At 34.8% G+C, this 23,323-nt stretch overlaps 1 long non-coding RNA gene and 1 pseudogene across 1 annotated transcript; one reads left to right on the top strand and one right to left on the bottom strand.

Moving 5' to 3' along the window:
* Positions 1-201: 201 nt before the first annotated feature.
* Positions 202-10,551, bottom strand: LOC149248155 (uncharacterized). The gene is made up of 4 exons (XR_016265710.1): positions 10,222-10,551; positions 870-956; positions 684-776; positions 202-511 (listed from the first exon to the last, which is right to left on the bottom strand). It is a non-coding gene; the product is annotated as an uncharacterized LOC149248155 (long non-coding RNA).
* A 7,770-nt stretch (positions 10,552-18,321) lies between these two features.
* The window catches only part of LOC149248156 (dihydroflavonol 4-reductase-like), a 7,638-nt pseudogene continuing 2,636 nt past the window's right edge, over positions 18,322-23,323 (top strand).

Raw genomic sequence — 23,323 nt, forward strand, 5'->3', positions numbered from 1 at the left:
AACATCCATCCAAAAAAATAACAATGTGTCATTAACAATTTTCAAAACATGTATAAAATAGCAACATAATACTAATAAAATCACTATTATTTTTAATCAAAACAAGTAAAATTCAAATATGATTAACAAATCAAAATATTTCATGAATATCGTTATTCTACGATAAATTAACAACATACATAAATCAAACTCATCATATGATTACAAAATCAAAATGTCTCATTGATATAGCGTAAATTCACAACACCCATCTAAACATAACAATGTCATTCTACACAATAATTTCTTCATAAAAAACAATGCATGTGCATGCCTAGCTACCACCACCAAGATCATCCTCATGATCATCTTGACCATCCTCATTACTCTGATCCACATCATCACCAACACCGCAACTATCATCATCATCTCCTCCTTCACCACCATCATCCTCATCCTCATCCTCATCATCTCCTGATATATGTTGAACATAATTTGGATCATCGTCTTGGCAATCATTACCTATAGCATTCTGACAAAAAAAATCAATATTACATGTTAGTATTAATTACATAACACAACGCATGTTTTTGTTATACAATGTTAACCATAAAATGAGGTAAGATATAATATCTAATAGTACTAAAAAATAAAATGAAAATATGGTTTAAAAGTATATTGGAAATCCAACTAAGATTACATACCATAGAGTCCATCCAAACAACAAATTCAACCCATCTCTTTTGTTGCAGCACCTCCTTTTCCAAATGATTTGGAGGTCTTCCATATTTTAGTTCCTATCAATCAGTAAATAGGGAGAAATTAGATAACAATGACTTTCTTCTAGTACAAAATTTATTAAAAAAATATCACATGTTTAATATACTTACAAAGGTTGTTATCAGTGCTTTTAAACCTTTTTGGCCACTACGATGAGTGACTTTTGTCTTGGTTAACCTCGCCTTGGATGCCTTGTCCTTAAACATAAACCAATTAAATTTATTTTCACACAAATACATGTCTAAGATACTTATAAGTATTAATACATTCTAAATAATGTTTAATGAAAAATTCAATACCTGAATGCTCTCATTGCCGGCTTTTCTTTGTGCATCCAACTTCTCATATGATTTTACAAGTTCTTTCCATACTTTAAAAGTTATGTCAATAGGTCTTTGTTTCAGTCTTTGATCTTGAGGCATTTTTTTAATTTTTCTTGTTTGGTTAAAAATTTTGGTTAAAAAAAACCGAACAAGTAATTCACATCAATGGCATGGGGACTCTATGGATATGTGTAAAAAAATGGCTATAAAGAAAACATCCAAAAAACATATGAGCTCTCCCTTTGATGGTCACTTGGGGCATATGGCTGGAAAGGAACAACTCCATTTTCGAAAATCAAGGACAATCCTTTCTCAAAGTCCTTCCTAATATTTGCATCCCTTTGTTGATCTACACGATGTAACCCTAGGTCACAAGTACCTCTCTAGGGCTTTGTATATGGTACACTGCTCCTACACATAGACAATTGTGCCCTTGTCCATTGAAAGTACCTTTACTTAGCTTTGATTCATCTGATATATCACCTTGATCCATATAACTTAGAATATCATTTAGGTGAAAATTGGGAAGCCTCCTGTGTGGTATAATTCCACTAAAAAGCAGAAGGAGGATTGCTAAGGTGACAATGGAAATGCACCTCATTGTTCTATTAATTTTTGGCCTTTGCCTTGTGAGAGCTTGCTATATTTTGAAGAAACAGGCCTGATATCATTAAATGGCAGTCATGGTAGTTCGATAGTGATTATATTCCTTCCTGGAACCAACATTGCACTGAAGGCAGGGCACACTTCAAAATTTTTGAAAAAATTGTATACACCATGATAGAAAATGACAATAAAAAAGATGTATGTGGTAGATTGAGCAAGGTAATAACCATTCCTGGAAAGTATCAACTTGTAGCTATTATAGTAAATGTTGTATTCATTTTTCAGATAGTTTTTGGGGACAGTCCTTCAAGGATGTATCAATGCCCTACTCAAGAATACATGCTTGAAGATGCCCTGAGAATGACATTGGTGCCATTCTTTGGCATACTTTAGAAAATAAAATTGATTCTCTTGTAAGGCAGAAGAACACACCAATTGGTCATATTGATCACCACATTGTTGAAATTTGTTCCGGGAATGCCTTGCAAAAGAACAGTGATTTGTGTCCAAAGGGAACAGAAAAGTGCAGAACTGATAATATGGCCTTGACATGCAAACTGCTGAATCTGTGCAAGACTAAAAAATACAACAGTCTTGTACTTTTTCATATAGTCTTAAAACCAGAATCCAAAAACATGCAGTAAAGGGGGATATTGTTTTCTCGGAAGAGATGCTCAAGAGCCAAGAAAACACCTTATGGTTTGACAACAATTATAACAGTCCTTTGCAGGGATGGGTAGATATATCATGTAGCAGAACATGTCCAAAGTTACAGCCCCTTCATGACATACTTCATTTGCAGGCATCCAAATTCATTCCCAGAGAGGCATTGACAGAGATTCCAACTTGTAACCATTCAGAGTTTGATGTCTCCCTGTTTTCCATGATGACTAAGCACTGAGGGAAGGGGCATTGTGCTTCCAAGATGTTAAGGTGGCTGCATTGGATCACTGACTTCACCTAGTAGCTGCATTTTGTACATGCTACAGTAGGGTAGGAAAATGAATAAGTTCACTTGAGCAGTAGTGTAACAAAAATAAGCTCCCTTGAGCATTTTATTTGGTTTTATTGTCAATGATGTGTTTGTTGATGAGGAGGTCAATCTCATGTGTACATGACAAGATTATGAGGTTCTCATGCACTTCTGAGAAGAGCACATGTCCCCAAGTAGGAGCCAGCTGTTACCCATTATTTTGCACAGGGGTACCCCTATTGAATTTACTTACTAACCTAGTGTTTTTCATCACTAAGAACCTCAAGGACTTGGCTTGTTGGTTTTATGGACATTGACAGAGGATTTGATGACATGGTGGTTAATGAGTGATGTAGTATTTGATGATGTACAGCCCCTTTGTTGGAGCACATAGGGTTCAAGCATGGCATGTTCTTCAGTCAGAATTTTGAGCATCTTCATGTTTCCCTAGGCAATTCACAGATCTCAAGGTAGTTCATGCATTTCAAGGCACAGGTCACATCCTCCAAGGCACACATGGGCTAGTTTCACTCACATGGACCTCTTCTTGACATGCCATGTGAAAATTCCTAGAGCACTCTCATGTTTTGAGCCTCTTTTTACTAAATTTGTGGGGCAACCCACTAACCTGGACATCCATATGGCTGTTGACGATTTTACAACTTATTTTATGACATGGAGAATCATTTTCATGCTTCATGGAGGTCTTTAATTGAGATATGGACATGGTCATGCCTTGGAGGCACCTTTGGAGGGATTATGAGCGCTATTTGAGGAGTCACCCACTTCTAGAGGGTTTATTCCACTTATTTAGAAGGTTGTTACACACTTGAGAACTAGACGATCCCTAGGCATCCCTTTGTTGATCTACACACTAGGCATCCCTTTGTTGATCTACACGATGTAACCCTAGGTCACAAGTACCTCTCTAGGGCTTTGTATATGGTACACTGCTCCTACACATAGACAATTGTGCCCTTGTCCATTGAAAGTACCTTTACTTAGCTTTGATTCATCTGATATATCACCTTGATCCATATAACTTAGAATATCATTTAGGTGAAAATTGGGAAGCCTCCTGTGTGGTATAATTCCACTAAAAAGCAGAAGGAGGATTGCTGAGGTGACAATGGAAATGCACCTCATTGTTCTATTAATGTCTGGCCTTTGCCTTGTGAGAGCTTGCTAGATTTTGAAGAAACAGGCATGATATCATTAAATGGCAGTCATGGTAGTTCGACAGTGATTATATTCCTTCCTGGAACCAACATTGCACTGAAGGCAGGGCACACTTCAAAATTGTTGAAAAATATGTATACACCATGATAAAAAATGACAATAAAAAAGATGTATGTGGTAGATTGAGCAAGGTAATAACCATTCTTGGAAAGTATCAACTTGTAGCTATTATAGTAAATGTTGTATTCATTTTTCAGATAGTTTTTGGGGACAGTCCTTCAAGGATGTATCAATGCCCTACTCAAGAATACATGCTTGAAGATGCCCCGAGAATGACATTGGTGCCATTCTTTGGCATACTTTAGAAAATAAAATTGATTCTCTTGTAAGGCAGAAGAACACACCAATTGGTCATATGGATCACCACATTGTTGAAATTTGTTCCGGGAATGCCTTGCAAAAGAACAGTGATTTGTGTCCAAAGGGAACAGAAGAGTGCAGAACTGATAATATGGCCTTGACATGCAAACTGCTGAATCTGTGCAAGACTCAAAAATACAACAGTCTTGTACTTTTTCATATAGTCTTCAAACCAGAATCCAAAAACATGCAGTAAAGGGGGATATTTTTTTCTCGGAAGAGATGCTCAAGAGCCAAGAAAACACCTTATGGTTTGACAGCAATTATAACAGTCCTTTGCAGGGATGGGTAGATATATCATGTAGCAGAACATGTCCAAAGTTACAGCCCCTTCATGACATACTTCATTTGCAGGCATCCAAATTCATTCCCAGAGAGGCATTGACAGAGATTCCAACTTGTAACCATTCAGAGTTTGATGTCTCCCTGTTTTCCATGATGACTAAGCACTGAGGGAAGGGGCATTGTGCTTCCAAGATGTTAAGGTGGCTGCATTGGATCACTGACTTCACCTAGTAGCTGCATTTTGTACATGCTACAGTAGGGTAGGAAAATGAATAAGTTCACTTGAGCAGTAGTGTAACAAAAATAAGCTCCCTTGAGCATTTTATTTGGTTTTATTGTCAATGATGTGTTTGTTGATGAGGAGGTCAATCTCATGTGTACATGACAAGATTATGAGGTTCTCATGCACTTCTGAGAAGAGCACATGTCCCCAAGTAGGAGCCAGCTGTTACCCATTATTTTGCACAGGGGTACCCCTATTGAATTTACTTACTAACCTAGTGTTTTTCATCACTAAGAACCTCAAGGACTTGGCTTGTTGGTTTTATGGACATTGACAGAGGATTTGATGACATGGTGGTTAATGAGTGATGTAGTATTTGATGATGTACAGCCCCTTTGTTGGAGCACATAGGGTTCAAGCATGGCATGTTCTTCAGTCAGAATTTTGAGCATCTTCATGTTTCCCTAGGCAATTCACAGATCTCAAGGTAGTTCATGCATTTCAAGGCACAGGTCACATCCTCCAAGGCACACATGGGCTAGTTTCACTCACATGGACCTCTTCTTGACATGCCATGTGAAAATTCCTAGAGCACTCTCATGTTTTGAGCCTCTTTTTACTAAATTTGTGGGGCGACCCACTAACTTGGACATCCATATGGCTGTTGACGATTTTACAACTTATTTTATGACATGGAGAATCATTTTCATGCTTCATGGAGGTGTCTTTAATTGAGATATGGACATGGTCATGCCTTGGAGGCACCTTTGGAGGGATTATGAGCGCTATTTGAGGAGTCACCCACTTCTAGAGGGTTTATTCCACTTATTTAGAAGGTTGTTACACACTTGAGAACTAGACGATCCCTAGGCATCCCTTTGTTGATCTACACACTAGGCATCCCTTTGTTGATCTACACGATGTAACCCTAGGTCACAAGTACCTCTCTAGGGCTTTGTATATGGTACACTGCTCCTACACATAGACAATTGTGCCCTTGTCCATTGAAAGTACCTTTACTTAGCTTTGATTCATCTGATATATCACCTTGATCCATATAACTTAGAATATCATTTAGGTGAAAATTGGGAAGCCTCCTGTGTGGTATAATTCCACTAAAAAGTAGAAGGAGGATTGCTGAGGTGACAATGGAAATGCACCTCATTGTTCTATTAATGTCTGGCCTTTGCCTTGTGAGAGCTTGCTAGATTTTGAAGAAACAGGCCTGATATCATTAAATGGCAGTCATGGTAGTTCGACAGTGATTATATTCCTTCCTGGAACCAACATTGCACTGAAGGCAGGGCACACTTCAAAATTGTTGAAAAAAATGTATACACCATGATAGAAAATGACAATAAAAAAGATGTATGTGGTAGATTGAGCAAGGTAATAACCATTCCTGGAAAGTATCAACTTGTAGCTATTATAGTAAATGTTGTATTCATTTTTCAGATAGTTTTTGGGGACAGTCCTTCAAGGATGTATCAATGCCCTACTCAAGAATACATGCTTGAAGATGCCCTGAGAATGACATTGGTGCCATTCTTTGGCATACTTTAGAAAATAAAATTGATTCTCTTGTAAGGTAGAAGAACACACCAATTGGTCATATGGATCACCACATTGTTGAAATTTGTTCTGGGAATGCCTTGCAAAAGAACAGTGATTTGTGTCCAAAGGGAATAGAAGAGTGCAGAACTGATAATATGGCCTTGACATGCAAACTGTTGAATCTGTGCAAGACTCAAAAATACAACAGTCTTGTACTTTTTCATATAGTCTTAAAACCAGAATCCAAAAACATGCAGTAAAGGGGGATATTGTTTTCTCGGAAGAGATGCTCAAGAGCCAAGAAAACACCTTATGGTTTGACAACAATTATAACAGTCCTTTGCAGGGATGGGTAGATATATCATGTAGCAGAACATGTCCAAAGTTACAGCCCCTTCATGACATACTTCATTTGTAGGCATCCAAATTAATTCCCAGAGAGGCATTGACAGAGATTCCAACTTGTAACCATTCAGAGTTTGATGTCTCCCTGTTTTCCATGATGACTAAGCACTGAGGGAAGGGGCATTGTGCTTCCAATATGTTAAGGTGGCTGCATTGGATCACTGACTTCACCTAGTAGCTGCATTTTGTACATGCTACAGTAGGGTAGGAAAATGAATAAGTTCACTTGAGCAGTAGTGTAACAAAAATAAGCTCCCTTGAGCATTTTATTTGGTTTTATTGTCAATGATGTGTTTGTTGATGAGGAGGTCAATCTCATGTGTACATGACAAGATTATGAGGTTCTCATGCACTTCTGAGAAGAGCACATGTCCCCAAGTAGGAGCCAGCTGTTACCCATTATTTTGCACAGGGGTACCCCTATTGAATTTACTTACTAACCTAGTGTTTTTCATCACTAAGAACCTCAAGGACTTGGCTTGTTGGTTTTATGGACATTGACAGAGGATTTGATGACATGGTGGTTAATGAGTGATGTAGTATTTGATGATGTACAGCCCTTTGTTGGAGCACATAGGGTTCAAGCATGGCATGTTCTTCAGTCAGAATTTTGAGCATCTTCATGTTTCCCTAGGCAATTCACAGATCTCAAGGTAGTTCATGCATTTCAAGGCACAGGTCACATCCTCCAAGGCACACATGGGCTAGTTTCACTCACATGGACCTCTTCTTGACATGCCATGTGAAAATTCCTAGAGCACTCTCATGTTTTGAGCCTCTTTTTACTAAATTTGTGGGGCGACCCACTAACTTGGACATCCATATGGCTGTTGACGATTTTACAACTTATTTTATGACATGGAGAATCATTTTCATGCTTCATGGAGGTGTCTTTAATTGAGATATGGACATGGTCATGCCTTGGAGGCACCTTTGGAGGGATTATGAGCGCTATTTGAGGAGTCACCCACTTCTAGAGGGTTTATTCCACTTATTTAGAAGGTTGTTACACACTTGAGAACTAGACACCGTACTCTTGCTTGCATGGGATATCACTTCACCATGTTTTGAGGATTGGACCACACTTTCTTAAGGGAACATTGAGCATCCACAACTTTTGGGGAACCTTTGGAGGCTAGATGTGCCACCTTAGAGCCTCATTCGTCATTCTTTAAAGGATACATCCCTCTCCTTGGGGGTTACTTCATGTTGATCATTGTACATGTGGCTTGACCACTTTATTTTATTGTTGATTAGAGTAACGAGTTGTAGGAGAAGTGCATTTTATTTTTCTTAGGCCAAGATCTAAAGAATCACATGAGATAATATTATTTTATTATAAAGGAAGTCTAGCATCACTCTATGTAAAGAGATGCACTTCCTCAATTTCACTCATGGTTGGATTTTTGTAGCTCTCACTCCTTGGAACTTAATTGACATATCTTTCTTGGAGCATTTATGGTGTAAGGGATTCTTTTTTTGTGGATGATTGTTTTCAATTCTTGAAGCTTCTCTTTCTTGGTTATTATTTGAATTTTGGTGCATACAGATTAATGATGAAATGCTCGTCTTCTACAAGACTTCAAGATCAATCCATTTAGGGGGTAAGTTACCACTTGGAAGGGAGATGTTTTAGGGTTTTTCTTCTGCATTATTCCTTTGTTGATTTGGTGATTATTTGGCACCTTGCTATGTTTTTCCTTTGGTTCCCTAGTAAGAAGTATTAAGTACATTTATCAAAACGTATTTGATCTTGTTGGTGAAGGTTTTCCATTGAAATTTCCCTTCTTGTAGACCTCGATATTCATTTTTATTCTTCATTGAGTGAGGGATCACTCTTTCCTTTTGGTTGTAGACTCTAGTCTCAAACCCCTAATCCTTGAAGGAAATAAGCCACTTCTCCGAAGAGTTTCTTCTTGACCTCATAAGCCATTTGATTCTCCTTCCATCACTTATTCTAAAACCCTAAAAACTCCAAAACTCTATTTTACTAAGGCTTCTCTCAACTTCACCTTGTGCCTCATTTCTTTGTCTTATTAATAGTATTAGGTATATCCCCTTGAGCCAAAGGAGAGCTAGCCTAAAGTGAAGAGGATAGGTTGTTGAGGTGAAGGTGGTGACCATCCTAACAGTTCCCTGAAGTTGTACATTGTGGATTAGGGCTCTTATCATTACATACAATTTGAGAGGTAACAAGAAGAATGCACCCTTCCGCACAGAAGCAGCGAATGATTAGAGATGAATTGAATTCTTAAAGGAGGTGGGAGTATTTTGTGGACTCCAAGCAACTAACTATGACAAGGGGCAAGCAACAGCATTGTCTTGTGGGGGAATCTTATGGAGTTAATTTGCTAATTTTGCAGCATTTTCTTAATTGTATTTCAAGAAAACCTGCTAGCTCATTTGCATGTGAGAGAGATTGCAAGACAGTACATTTCATTGTCCCCAATAAGAGAAACAAGTTGAAATTAAAGAAATTATGATACCTGGTTTTTGTGAATAGCAGTTTATGGTTACCGAATAACAATATGTTAAAAAAGACCTCCAAGCATGACATTCTACTTTCTGATCATAAAACAAGAGGTTAACACTAATAATACACCTTTCATCCCCCAGTCCATGGAAGCATTAAACTATTACTCATCGGTGTTTGAGTCGCTAGATGCTACACTTAAAAGGGATAGCAGAAATCGTATGAATGTTGAAAAACAATGGCTTGCCTGAGACACAGTGAACATAATTGCTTGTGAGGGAGAAGAAAGGATTGAGAGGTATGAAGTTACAGGAAAATGGAGAGCTAGAGTGACTATGGCAGGATTTAGTGTATATCATCTCAGTGCTAATGTTAAGGACACGGTTAAATCTTTGCTCTGTTAATCATATTGCAATAGCTATAAGACTAAGGAAGGAGGAGCTATGTATTTACTATTTTGGATGGTTGGACAAAATTCTCATTGCAACATCTGCTTGGCATTGAGAGGCAACGACTATAAGAATGTTCTTGTACAAGAATTTGTTATAATTTATCAATACCATTTTTGAAACTGCATGTGACTTTCATGTGTGTCAGGGAAGAGTTCAGAAACCTGACACAATAACTTATTATAGGGGTAAAAGATGAAACTAATTTAAGGAAACAATGGTTTTTACCTGTCCTGTTCAACCAGGGATAAGATAGTTATTCGTTTGTATTTTTCTTCCTTATCTAGGTAGACAGGAAAATGCTAAGGCTTGCTAAAATCAATGATATGCCTACCTACACAATGGGTAATTGGATAGAGATAGTTACTATTTAACTTTCAGGAACTTATACTTCACTAGCTAAAAAGTTTTGGATTATTTTTTCTTATGACCTTGAGTACAGAGTCTCATAATCAACTAGAAGAAAAATCAAGTCTATCTTTCAATTGCTTGAACCAGGACTATATCACGGATATTGCAGCAATAAAAGAAATAATTCCAGTCTATAGAAAGGTAGCATAGTAATAACATACTTGAGTTTTCGGGGTGCTTCAAACAATCTCGTCCTAAAGATAGGATTCCAGGTTGTTTGCAGATTTTAATTGGTGAGGTTGGCTCTAATTTTGGAACTTTGTTGGCTCTGCTGCAGGTATCATTTTGCCCCAAATCTTCGCCAAGCCTTTTTCATGGACTCACTAAAGGACTCTCATTTTCTGCATCCTTCATATGAGTAAACCTTCGACCCAGCACTGGTTTTCAATACAAACTTTCAAAGAGAGAAACTGGCAGTTTGGAGCAGGTTACAAGACCTCCTTCTATAATGAACAGAGATGACCCCGGAATGTGGCAAAAGTTCTCCCCTTCAGCCGGCTCTAAAGAGAACAAATAGCTTCTCTCTGAAATCTCTAACGGCGTGCTTGGATGGCCTAATCTGACCAAAACTACAAAAATGTACCATGAGTTTTCCTCTACGTTGTTATATTGTGAAGGATAGTGTTTCCCTCAATTACTAACCATTCCAATAGCCCCTGCTTCCTGATCCATTAGTTTTGACTTCTCTAGACACTAAAGAGCATTAACGATTCTATTCCATTACACAAAGATGAGCTGGAAGGGAAAACCCTTCGGAGCACAGTATTTCATGTTGAGGTATCAAATTCTTGGTTCCATGGAAATAGAAACCACATGAAGATATCTACGAACCACTTGAACATAAAAAATGTTCAGTCTCAAAACTCTGAAGTAAATTTGTAAAGAATGTAGCATTAGCTTTCTTGGCTTAGTAAAATCCCTAATTTTCTATCCTATTTGTCTGTCTTAAAAATCTCACGAAAACCTGTAAAGATTGTGCATTGTGTACGCTTAGCCTCTAAAAGCCCTAGCTTTCTATCTTCTTCTGTGTAATTTGAATAGAACACCATCAAATACCAGAATTATCAATTCCCATTCTCCAAAACTTTTAAATGTGCGGAACTGAGACAGAAATCATTCAATCAAACCACTCGAAATGCATCTGAATGCTGATCCATTAACTTAAAGAACTTCTTCCCAAAATCTTCATTTTTTAAACAAAATTTTGAGCACAACCTTCTCTAGTCCATTTATAGAGAGCGTTAGTTTATGAAATATTGCCTGTAAGCCAAAATAGAGTCAAAATTTTCCATTGAAAGCTCAGAATAACTGAACCAGAAATAACCCTTGTGAAATTTGCTGCTTAAAACATTGTTTTGAGCACGACCTCTTTCTTCAGATTTATTTTAGATAATACGGTAGCTTATTTAATGAAATATTTCCAAAAAGTTGAAATATGGCAAATTTTTCCAATCAAGAACTCTAAATAATTTCATTAGGACAAGGCGTAGAGGATTCATGACGGCGACAAGAAAATAATGGCGCTTTGCAATTTTAGCACTCTCTTGCAGAAAAATACCTTTTCTGAAATCGTTTTGACCACGAAGAAACGCAGATGAACTGTTGGAAGTCGTGCAGACAGAGATCTGGTGGCTCGTGGATCGATTCTGGGGCAATGTTTATGCGATTTCAAACCATGATTGTTCATATGCGAGCTACTGAGCTCGTTGAGAGGGATACGCGCAATGGCGCCAAACTACCAAGAGGATTTGAATTTAAAGGCGGGATAGAATATCTACCATCCGATCATGTCATCGACGGCCATATATTTGTGTTTCAGTAAAACGGATTTTCAAACAATTTGAAATATTATACATTTTATAGAATTTGAAATATTATACATTCTATTATTTAAGCTGAATAACAGTTTTACTTTGAAAAAATAATTGGGCACATCAAATAAAATATTGATGCGATGGACATAGAACTCCGAAACAATAATGCACCTTTCTCTTACTCCAAAAACAATAATGCACCCTTCTCTAGCTGATGTGTCAATGCTTTCTTTGAAGTGGAACTTAAAGAATTAAGTAATTACTCATTATTAAATTGGGATTTTATATAAATTAATTGATTATTTATTAATGTTAATTTCATTTTATAATTTTATAGTAATTTTTAATAGATTTTTGTTAAAGATAATTATTTGAGCTATTATTGTATCAAGATTTTTGTTGTGTCTTTTATTATTATATTTTAATCCACTTTAAACATGCTCAAAATAGTTTTCATCTTCATTTGTGGAGATTATCTCTTGCATATTCAAAAAGTTTTGATGTAGTTTTTGCCTTGAAAAATGATTATTGTGATTGTAATGGTGAGATATTATTCTATAAATAGTGTTAAGTGTTATTTAGAATAAATGAGAAATTCTTTTTGAATATATAAGACTAATCTTTGAGAGAATAGATATATATTCCCTAATTATCACATAAACAAGGGGTTAATCTTGCATTTAGTGCTTTATCTCTGTAGAGTTTCGCTAAACAAAGGGAATACCTCCTCCTGCGTGACTTCGATTGTCCCTCCCTCTTACAGGATTGCAAAGCATTAAGAATTGAATCTTCTTTATTTTAAAGATGTAGTCTTGTCGAATATACCAAAAACATAGTAGGATTCTTCATTATTGACAAAATCAAGCACATGTGCAAGGGAAGTATTCATCTATGGATGGTTAACAAGTTCATTAATAACTACAAGCAAACGCTTCAAACTATGTATTTAATGATCTCTAGTCATCATCTAAAGAGTTCAAGAATCAAATCAATTCCAACCTAAGTTCTAAGTATATGGTAAACCTCTACTCTAGAGGTTCTATTATTGTAAAATTTCACAACTATGGAAGTTGTGGCAAGGTCTCAAAGGAGGGACTTTCTTTTTGGGGCAAAACTAACCTTTTTTCAAAAGATAGTTTCTATAATTGAATCCATCTTCAATATCCATTCTTCAACCCCACTCTGGATTTGAATATTGAATCCCCCCTACTTATTTTGGGATGAGATGATCTTTCAAAAGCCAAAATAAATATATTGGGGACTTACAACAATATACAAACTAAGCAAGGAAGGGTATACACACATGTGTTAGAATTTGAATTGAAGTTGACTTGAGCAAAGGTATAACAATGCATATTTAATTAAATATTGGTGATTTTAACAACCACGTCAATTAGATTAAAATAATGATACTTTATGTGTATCTATATGCAAAGACAAAATACTTGAAAGGCACCTTCCCAACAACAAAGGTCATTATAAGAAATGTGGAAAAATAACAAGTTGATGGGTGGTATGATTGAATGAAGAATCAAAGGGCAAGAAAGAAGAGACATCCAAGTTTAGGCCTAATAAAAGATTTTATGGCCCCTTCCAAGGAGTGCGTTATTAAGAGGGACACAAACATGATCATGGAGTCTGTGCTAAAGTCTTATGGGAGAAATAGGAAGCATGTGAATGAGATATTATGGATTTCAAAAGAGAAATCATGTTATTCAATCCAATAGAAGCAAGGGGATTGGTGCTACTTGAGACTCCATAAGCTCTAAATCAATTGGCGAAAGCAAGAAGTCTAAAAGATAAATGCAAAGAAAGGAATATCCATCTATGTACAAATCTACAATAAATAAATTCAAAATTATACAGTGTTTCCATATAGACAATGTTAGGTCCCTATAACACTAGTGATTCCCCCATTACTAGTGTCATTGTGGCCCTTACTGTTATTGTTGTGCCCTTATTGTCCCCATATTGTTATTATTGTGCCCCATAGAAGCCCACTATTGTTATTTTTGTGCCCTTATATTATTATTGTTATGTTGAAGCCCACTTCATTCTCATCTAAACACAAAACTATATATACGTCAAAGCTATTACAATAGATTCTGACTGTCAACACCTCGAGGTTCTGTTTATATTTGGCTACCTTTTATGGTTACTATTGAATGTGTGATTGGCAATAGTAATGGCAACTTAGGGCTGCCAAATTTCCTTCGATTCCCTCACTACATCCTAACGCAAATAGTTGTTCAATGCCTTGGTTGTCTTTCAAAACTGGTAGGCAGCGTCTTCTTTGATATTTCTCGATGGTTTTAATTCCACTACAATCACAACTTTCATTTACATAAACTTCGTGTTTTCGCACGAGCGACGATTGTTCCAAGGTGAAATGTCACTTGGATGGTTTCAATGTTGTTGACCCATCATAACTAACTAACGGATATGCCCATTACAATTTTATACACCCCATTATCAATCTCAATTATGCATGGGAACCAATTAAAGCAACTTTTCACATTAATTTTATATGAGCATGAGAACATGTGTTAACAAGCAGCCCATAAAGCCTCATTTTGAATGCCATAGTCACTTAGAAGGAATTCCTCTTGTAGTAGCATCCTCCCTACTAAACTTTGCTAGTGCTAACATTAGAACCACCATTACAACAAGATATCTTTCTAGTGTTGACAACACATTATAGTAAGATACCTCAAGAGAGACAGAAAATTTAAAAAGTATGATAGTAATATGTATCCAGAAGATGGTATTGAAACTAGTAATTGTTCACGAATCCATAAGATTGTAAGGTCATTCTCATTATCATAATCATTGTCATCATCATCACCATCATCCTTGTCATTGTTATTGCCATCATTACATTATCATCATAATCACCATTCATGCCATCATCATCATCATTATGGACATTGTTTGCAATTGTGATAATTGTAGATGTTGTTAAGAAATATCATCAACCCAAAAAATGTGATCAGTGCTAGAAAAGGGTTGTTTAGGACACATTGATATACGTAAGAGAAATAACAACTCTATTTTTGACATATGATCGATGATGATCATCATCACCACCATTATCATCGTCATTGTCATTTTTATCATCCCCATCATCATCATTACTGTAATTTCTATCGACATTGTTGTAATCATGCATCATCATCATTCATGCCATTATTGTTTTTGATGATGACCTAGATGAAAATGATGATCATGACACCAAAGATAATGCTTATGATTATGACAATGACAACATCTAAAATTGGGAAGATTCACCAACGTCATTAGCATCATTATCATCATAATCATTGCCATCATCATCATTGTCATTGTAACCACTATCGTCTTTATCATCATAATCACAATTCATGTCATCGCCATCATCTTCATTTTCATCATTGTCAATGTTATTGACATTGTCATCAATTGTTCATAATTGTCAATGCCATAAGGAATATCATCAATGCAGAAAATATGATGAGTGTTGGAAAAGGGATGCAAAAGCGAACATAGAAATGGGGGCAACAATAAAAGTAAAATTGGATGAAAAGTGGATACAACATAAGTAGATGCACAACAACATGAAAAACATGACACAAAAGTGGATGCAAAAGTAGATGCAGTTGTCAATGCAAACATGAAGGCAAAAGTGGAAGCAAACATGGGTCCAATGGTAGGTGTAAAACTTGGCACAAATTGTGGTGAAACAAATGTGGATGCAACAACGGAAACAAAAGTATATGCAAAAATGGATGCAATAGGGGATGCAAACGTGGAAGCAAATGTGGTTGCAATGGTAGGCGCAAGATATGGTGCAACAAAAGTGGATGTAACAATAGACAAAAAATATGCAAAATAAGATGCAAAATGTATGTAAAAGTGGAAGCAAACATTGATGCAACAGGCAAAACAAAATTGGATGCAAAAAATGGATATAATGTAAGTAGATACAAAACGAGATGCAAAACCCAATGCATAAACCTGACATAAAAGTGGATGCAAAAATAGATGCAATATTTGATGCAAAAGAGGATGTGAACATGGATGCAAAATTGGAAGCAAACGTGGATACAACAGTGAGTGCAAAACATGGTGCAAATTGTGGCATAACAAAAGTGGATGTAATGATAGATGCAAAAAAAGAATCAAAGTATGATGCAAATGAAGATGTAAAAAGGGATGCAAAAAGTGAAATTTAAAATGGGTGCAACAATGGATGCAAAATTGTGTGCAAAAGTGGATGCAATAGAAGTCGATGCAAAAGTAGATGCAAAACGAGACACAAAACCCAATGCAAATCCCGGTCCAAAATTGGATACAAAAAGGGATGCAAAAATAGATGTAGTAGTTGATGAAAACCTAGACGCAAATGAGGATGCAAACGTGGATGCAAAATTATAATCAAAAGTGGGTGCAAAAGGAGGTGCCAAACTAGGCGCTAATTGTGGCACAAAAATATTAAATGCAATAGTGGGTACAATAATAGATGCAAAAGAGGATGTAAATATGGATGCCAAACAAGAGGGAAAAGTGGATGCAACAAAAGTAGATGCAAAATTTTATGCAAAACTAGACACAAAACACGATGTAAAATTTGGCGCAAAAGGAATGCACAAATGGATGAAAAAATGGATGCAAAAAATGATTTAAAAAAGGATACAAAAGTTGATGCAAGTGTAGGTGCAAAAAGTGGATGCAAATGAGGATGCAAAAGTATGTCAAACAAAATTAGGTGCCAAACTTGATGCAAAACCTGGAACAAAACCTGGTGTAAAGGATGACACAAAACTTGGCATAAAATTTGATGCAAAACGTGGTGCAAAACCTATTGCAATACCTGGTGCTAAACTTGGTGTAAGATTTGGTGCAAAACTTGATGCAAATTTTGTGTCAAGTTTTGCACCATATTTGATAAATGGATGCAAATAGCACCAAAAATGGGCTCTAGATGCAAAAAAAGAAGTAAAAAGGGACGCTAATCGCTGGTTTTGTTGTAGTGTTTGGACATGATACTGATTCAGTAAAAGATGATGAAGTGGATAGAATCCTTGGAATTTCACTTGTAAAGTATCACTACTACAAAACAATAGATAATTAAGACATTTCTTTAAGACAATACTAAGATTTCGTCTTAAATAAAATTATGATTTTGTATTAAAAATATTATTTATTTTTTAACTAGGAACTATCCCATCATTTGGATTTAAGACTTAAAAATGTTAACACATCAATTCAATTATGTTTTATTTCTCATACCTTTCAACATATCAACATATAGATTCATCTTCCAACTAGTTCTTGATGATGATGATGATGATGATGATGGTTAACGTCCACTGAGACCAAATTGGTCTATCGGACCTATAATTTCTTAATTTCTAATTGTCTGACTCCTTGTCTTTCTTGGCGAGATTGGTGATGTAGCTTTCTTTTTCTTCTCTATGGTCTTCCAACTTCCTTTATCTTGCATCTCCTTCATCTCTTCTGGTTCTTGGGACATTGGTGTCTTAGCTTCGCGATCTATTGTGTTCGTCCTTTTGGAGATAATCGGAGAAGAAGTTTGGTCTAGGAGATCTGCTTTGTTGTTAAAAGAAGATTTATTTTGCGCGTTATTTGAAACCTCATAACTGTCGATGCTTGAGGGGTTGTTGAGTTCACCTTTTTGTTGTTGGGCGGGGCTTTCCCCCTGCTTGTCTTGAGAGTTGTTTCTATCTTGCCCGATTTCTTGTAATTCAGAGTTTTCTCGAGAGTATTCTTCTTGGATGACAGTGTAGTGTTCTTTTTGTGCTCCTTCCCACCATGTAGATCTGTGGTGAGTTTTTCTAGCAAAATTTTTCTCGGAGGCTTTTGGGCAATTTTTCGCTAGGTGGCCTGTCTCAAAGCAAGATCGACATCTGAAGAGGACACTTTCATAATCGAGTTTCTGGTTCCACACATAGTCTTTACTTGTTAGGTGTATTTCTGCTGGGAATACTTACCTTTCATTCGGTAGGGTTTTGATGTGGTAGTATTTCGTTTCCACTAGTTTTAGACATCCATAACTCATTTCTTACAGCGCTTTTCATCTTTACTATAGTAAAAATATTTTGTTTTTCTTTGAAATTGCCAAGTTTTGTTGCAGGGTTAACTTATTTGTGTTAGCAAATCCCAGATTGAGAACACCTTGGGGTAAATACAGGGATTCTTTTGAATTAATTAGGGTGAATACAGGGATTCTTTTGAATTAATTATGGTGTTTCCTGAGGATTCATTGTTAGCTAAGAGCTCGCTCTTCTATTAGGTATGCAACCACTCTTTTGTCTTGACAAGGGTTATTATTCATTTTGGGTTTTCTTTTTAACTTTTATAGTGCAGAGAAATTTACTAATTAATTATGACCTTTGGGTATTATTTACAGATGATTTTGAAAAACTCATGAGAAAATTTGGAAATCCGATGATTGGGTTAGGTTTTACCCGTTCTCAGACGTGAGTATCCCTCGACATCATTTTATTAGAGTGTGAGTACTTACAAAGAGACTAGTTGACGAAGGTGAAGAATGAATTTTTCCTAGTGAGGCTAATAGCCAACTAAGGGTTTCGTCTGAGGTAAGCCCAATATTTTTCTCTCATTATATTCTCTCTTCATGTTCATAGTAGCGTTATTCACGTTTTAATTTCCCATTATTTCTTATTTCATAACTGGAGTGAATACTTACTAACGGTAGAAGATAACAAACCCTTGGTACTCTGTCTTAGCCACGAGGGTTTATTTTTTTTCTTACTGTAATAATCCCCTTATTTTACTATTTATTGTTAAGTTCACATTCTATTCATAATTCCCAATATTATTGTTAACCCCTTCTGACGGTTCTGGTGTACGGTTCTTGGTCTGAAATCTCTTCATGGGTTCAAATGTTTTGCAACCCTGGCCTGGAGACTAGCTGCGTCTATGGAACTTCCTCTTAGGATAAGGATTTTTAATAGAAATTTCAGAGGGTTTATCAGATCCACACACAAGAATACTTGTCTGTCAATAAGTAATTAGGTTTAAACTTACTCTGTGTTAATATCTTTTACCTTTACCATTGTCATGTTTGCATTAATCTGTTTTACCTCTAACGTTTCTCTTCATTTTTTATTTGTATTTTCAGTAGTGGAATTATGTTTTTCTCCCTTCGAGATTTTCTTTCTTGAGAGGTGTGTAGAGATTTTAATAGGCTATCAAAAAATCGCATAGCTAATGGAGTTACAGGGATGAAAACGGCCAAGGCAGAGGAGGTGCGTAATTATGGCTAGATTGATTCTATAAAAACTATTTTCATAAAAAAAAAATTACTTCAGTTTTATTACTCATTCTCGGGTTGCAGATACCAAAACTTTTGAAAGGGGTGCCAGGCATATAGGAAAGGAGATTCACGTCATAGGAATGTAGCATCCTTGCATGTAGGTAAGCACTTATGTTTTCTTTCTTTCTCTTATAAAAAAAAATGGATCTAAAATTTAGTAACAAATTCTTAGTTTTTCTATAAATCTTTCATTTAAATTTTTTATCTTTTCAAAAAACAGTTGATTTAAATTTTAGTAACATATTCTTAGTTTTTCCATAAATATTTTATTTAAATTTTATGGTCACATATTCTTAGTGGTATAAAGTTGTTGTAACTTACATAAATTTAAACTTCATTGTGTACTTCCTTGTGAGGATTTTTGCTTAATAATTCAAGTATTGAAATGGATCCATGATTTTCAATTGTTCTCTTTTTATCTAGTATCAAGGGTTTCCCATATTGAATTGTTTATCTTATATCCAAAGTTCCCTCTTTTTATCTCTTAGTTCCCTCTTTTTTCTCTTTATATTTATATTTAGGGTTTTCCTTTCTTCATTTTTTTATTTTAAATCTAGAGTTTCCCCGTTTTTATCTATTTTTTAATATTCCGCCATTTTTATTTATTCATAATTTTATCTTATATGTAGGATTTGGGAAAATTAATGCATATACAAGGACAAAAATAAGTTGTCAAAAAATTGCATAACTAATGTAGTTGTCGGGACAAGATCAACCAAAATAGAGGAGGTCTGTAGTTGTTTGATTTGTTATAAAATATCTTTTCATAAGAATAAAAATGACTTTACCAAAACTTTGAAGGGGAGGCAGGGCATATAGGAAAGGATATTCACATAAATAAATGTAGCTTTTACTGTAGGTGAGTGTTATGTTTGTAGAAAAACTTGTAGATTTACAAGCTCATGTAATCTACTAAAACAAGAGATAAAAAATCTACTTCTACTCTTTACATCGGAAGCCCATAAACATCAAGGAAACAATAATCAATAGAGGAAAAGAATCAAAAGCACATAACACAATAAATATCTAGGTAAAACCACAACTCAAAACCCCACTATATGTTATGTATTAATCCAGAAAATCAAGATGAAATTACAATGCTTATTCTCTCTAGAACAATCCCAAAACTCAGCAAATTCAATTGCAACTCATAAGAATGCTCAAGGCTAAATCTTAGCCAATTCACAAGCTCTCCAAGTCTCTATTCCAATGTGTAATTCCCACGAATGATAGCTTGTATTTAAAGGGAAATAAAGCCTCTAAAAATAGCGCAATCCATCAAAGACCAGTTCTTGATTGCATGCACTATCAGTTCAACTCAAAAAAATCTAAAACAAATAGTACACTGTCCCTGCACTCTAGTCCCAACTGGGTCTTTCTCAAAATCAACATGCATTAGTTTCTGATGGTGGAACCTTCAGTTAACTAGAGTAGTACTAATTAGGTCACTAGTGTCCCAACTGGATGTTTACTCACTATTAGTTCCTGAAACTGATTGGAACTAATTTAACTGGACTTAACTCAATAAAATGAATCAAATAATTACGAGTCATTCATAACTCATCTTGAACTCCTTTAAGTTAGGGAGAACATATACATGTATTCTAAAAGACTTCCAATTCGAATTTTTTAAATTAATTAAGTTAATTAAACTTAACTAATTATTTTCAAATTGCTATGGGAAAAGAATTCTATTTTAATCCACAGTTTAATTCAAACACAAATTAAAATCAAATTTCTTGTTTCCATTTTTCAACGATGTTTTTCTTCTTTCTTCTTCAAGAAAGATTTAATTTTAATTTTAAACACATAGATTCTTAGTTCTAGACATATTTGATTTAGATTTTAGTTGTCTAGAAATATTTGATTTAAATTTTAGGATTAGATTCTTAGTTGTGTAGGGTGGTTGTAGCTAACATCAATTTGGACATTGAATGTGTACTTTCTTGTGAGGATTTTTCCTTAATAGGTTGAAGATTGAGATGGATCCATGATTTTCAATTATTGTTGTCTTATCTCTTATGTTGCAAGAAATGCTAGCCAAGAGGGAGTTTTAACTCATAAACAGAAACAAAATGTTGAAATGACTTTGGTACGAGCCTGAAATGTGTTTCTAGCCATTCAAGAGAGTTTCACGACGCTGAAATGTCGCCAGTACGACCTGAAACATTCAGACAAAAATACTTGTTTTATTTTATTACTTATTTTTTCTTTTTCTCCTTTTAACTTTTTTATTCAGCAATTAAAATAATGTGTGGATGTTACTAGATGTCTCTCGCAAGTTATAAAAAGACTCTCACCTATCATCTTGTTCTGCTCCACCATGCACTGTTGAGCATGCTTCTTCTATTTTTGATGAGGATTATGATAATGAGGATGAAGTTTAAAGAGTATTAATCTTTATTGTTTACTAGATTGAGCACATGTTTTATTTCTCTGTGTTTTATTGTCAAGAGTTGATACTTGTTGATGCAGCATTGTACTTCCAACCTCATATATAAAGGTTGATTTTATATATATATATATATATATATATATATATATATATATATATTTTTATAAAACCTTGTTTATGAAGGTTGTTTTTGGGATATTACTACTCATTCATTATAAATGTGATGTTAGTATGTTTCATCTCCATATATAATTGGTAGACTTATAGTTTATGAAATGACATTGGACAATATAGTCATAATGTATCAATGTATGATTTATGATTGCAATTAACATTTCTTAAATGATATATTACATTCCCAGTTTCCAAAATTTTGGGGTGTGATGCAACTTGCTATCTCATAAGGGTTTCCAATTTTTATTTCTTTATCTTATATCTCTTTCTTTATCATATATCCATAGTTTCCCCTATTTATCTCTTTATTTAGATTATCTTATATACATAGTTTTTTTGTCTTTATCTCCTTATTTTATATCAAGAGTTTTCCTTCGTTTATTTTATCTCATATAATTTTGGGAAAATTAATGCATATGCATATGTTTGATTAGGCTAAGGAATTAATTGGTTTTATTTTGTAATTTAAAGTATTATAACAATAATAAAAAATGATCTAATATAGAGAGTTGTTCACAATTTCTGTAAATGGAAGATAATTTTGCTTATCTTGTAAGTTAATATCATACACTCCTCTTTTATATTTTTAATTCATTGGGCATTTTAAAGCTTTTAGGCGGTTCATGCTCTTCTCTCATTATTCACTAAGCTCATATCATAAGCTTATGCTCTTTGCTTTTACTTCATACTTTTACTTTATTCATGTTTTCTATTTTTATTTTAATGAACTTTTTAAATCTTTTAGGTGGTTCATGTTCTTCTCTCCATAATCACTAAGTTAACATCATAAGAACTTGTAATTTATTTTTCTTTTCTTTTGAAATCTCTTAGGTGGTTCATGCTCTTCTCTCATTATTCACTATTGTTGTTGTTTTGGATATCAACTAGTTGGTTAAGTTAAAATTCTCTTTGGAATAGCATTATATAGTAAAATTAGATTGGAATCAATCTTAATTATAGAAAATATATATCTTACATTTTATTTTTAAAACCTTGAAAAAAAAAAATTCCAAATAAATTTTAGCCGCATAGGTTTAGGTGATTCAAAATTTTAATGGATTTTTGTTCCTTTTTGTGTTTTATCGACTTAAGTTAAGCCTATTATCATTTTTTTTTGGATAATCATTTGCCAATAAATTTTAGTTGCTGGTTCATGGGATTCAAAATTTTAATGGATTTTTTAGGCCAATTTGTGCTTTTCATCTAATTTAGTTAAAGGAATTCATATTTTTGGGTAATTATTTTCCCATAATTTACAAAAAAAAAAAAAAAAAAAAAAAAAAAAATGCAGTCATTTTCAGTCCCTAGGTTCATGTTATTCCCAAAAAAAAAAAATTTGAAAATTCCAACAATTTTCTTTATTCATGTGATTCCCAAAAATAAAAATAAAAATCCAATAAATTTTCACTGCCTGGCTTCATGAGATCTGTGACACCCACAAATGATTGTAAATATTTGGTAATCACTTTGGTTATTAGGCGAACTTGGTAACTCATATATGGCATAATATTGAATTGGAATAAATATAACCAATAAAAGAA

This window comes from Pinus tabuliformis, chromosome 7, assembly GCF_031772625.1.
Source record: "Pinus tabuliformis cultivar Carrire ecotype Pingquan chromosome 7, CPIR1, whole genome shotgun sequence".
NCBI classification, from domain to species: domain Eukaryota; kingdom Viridiplantae; phylum Streptophyta; class Pinopsida; order Pinales; family Pinaceae; genus Pinus; species Pinus tabuliformis.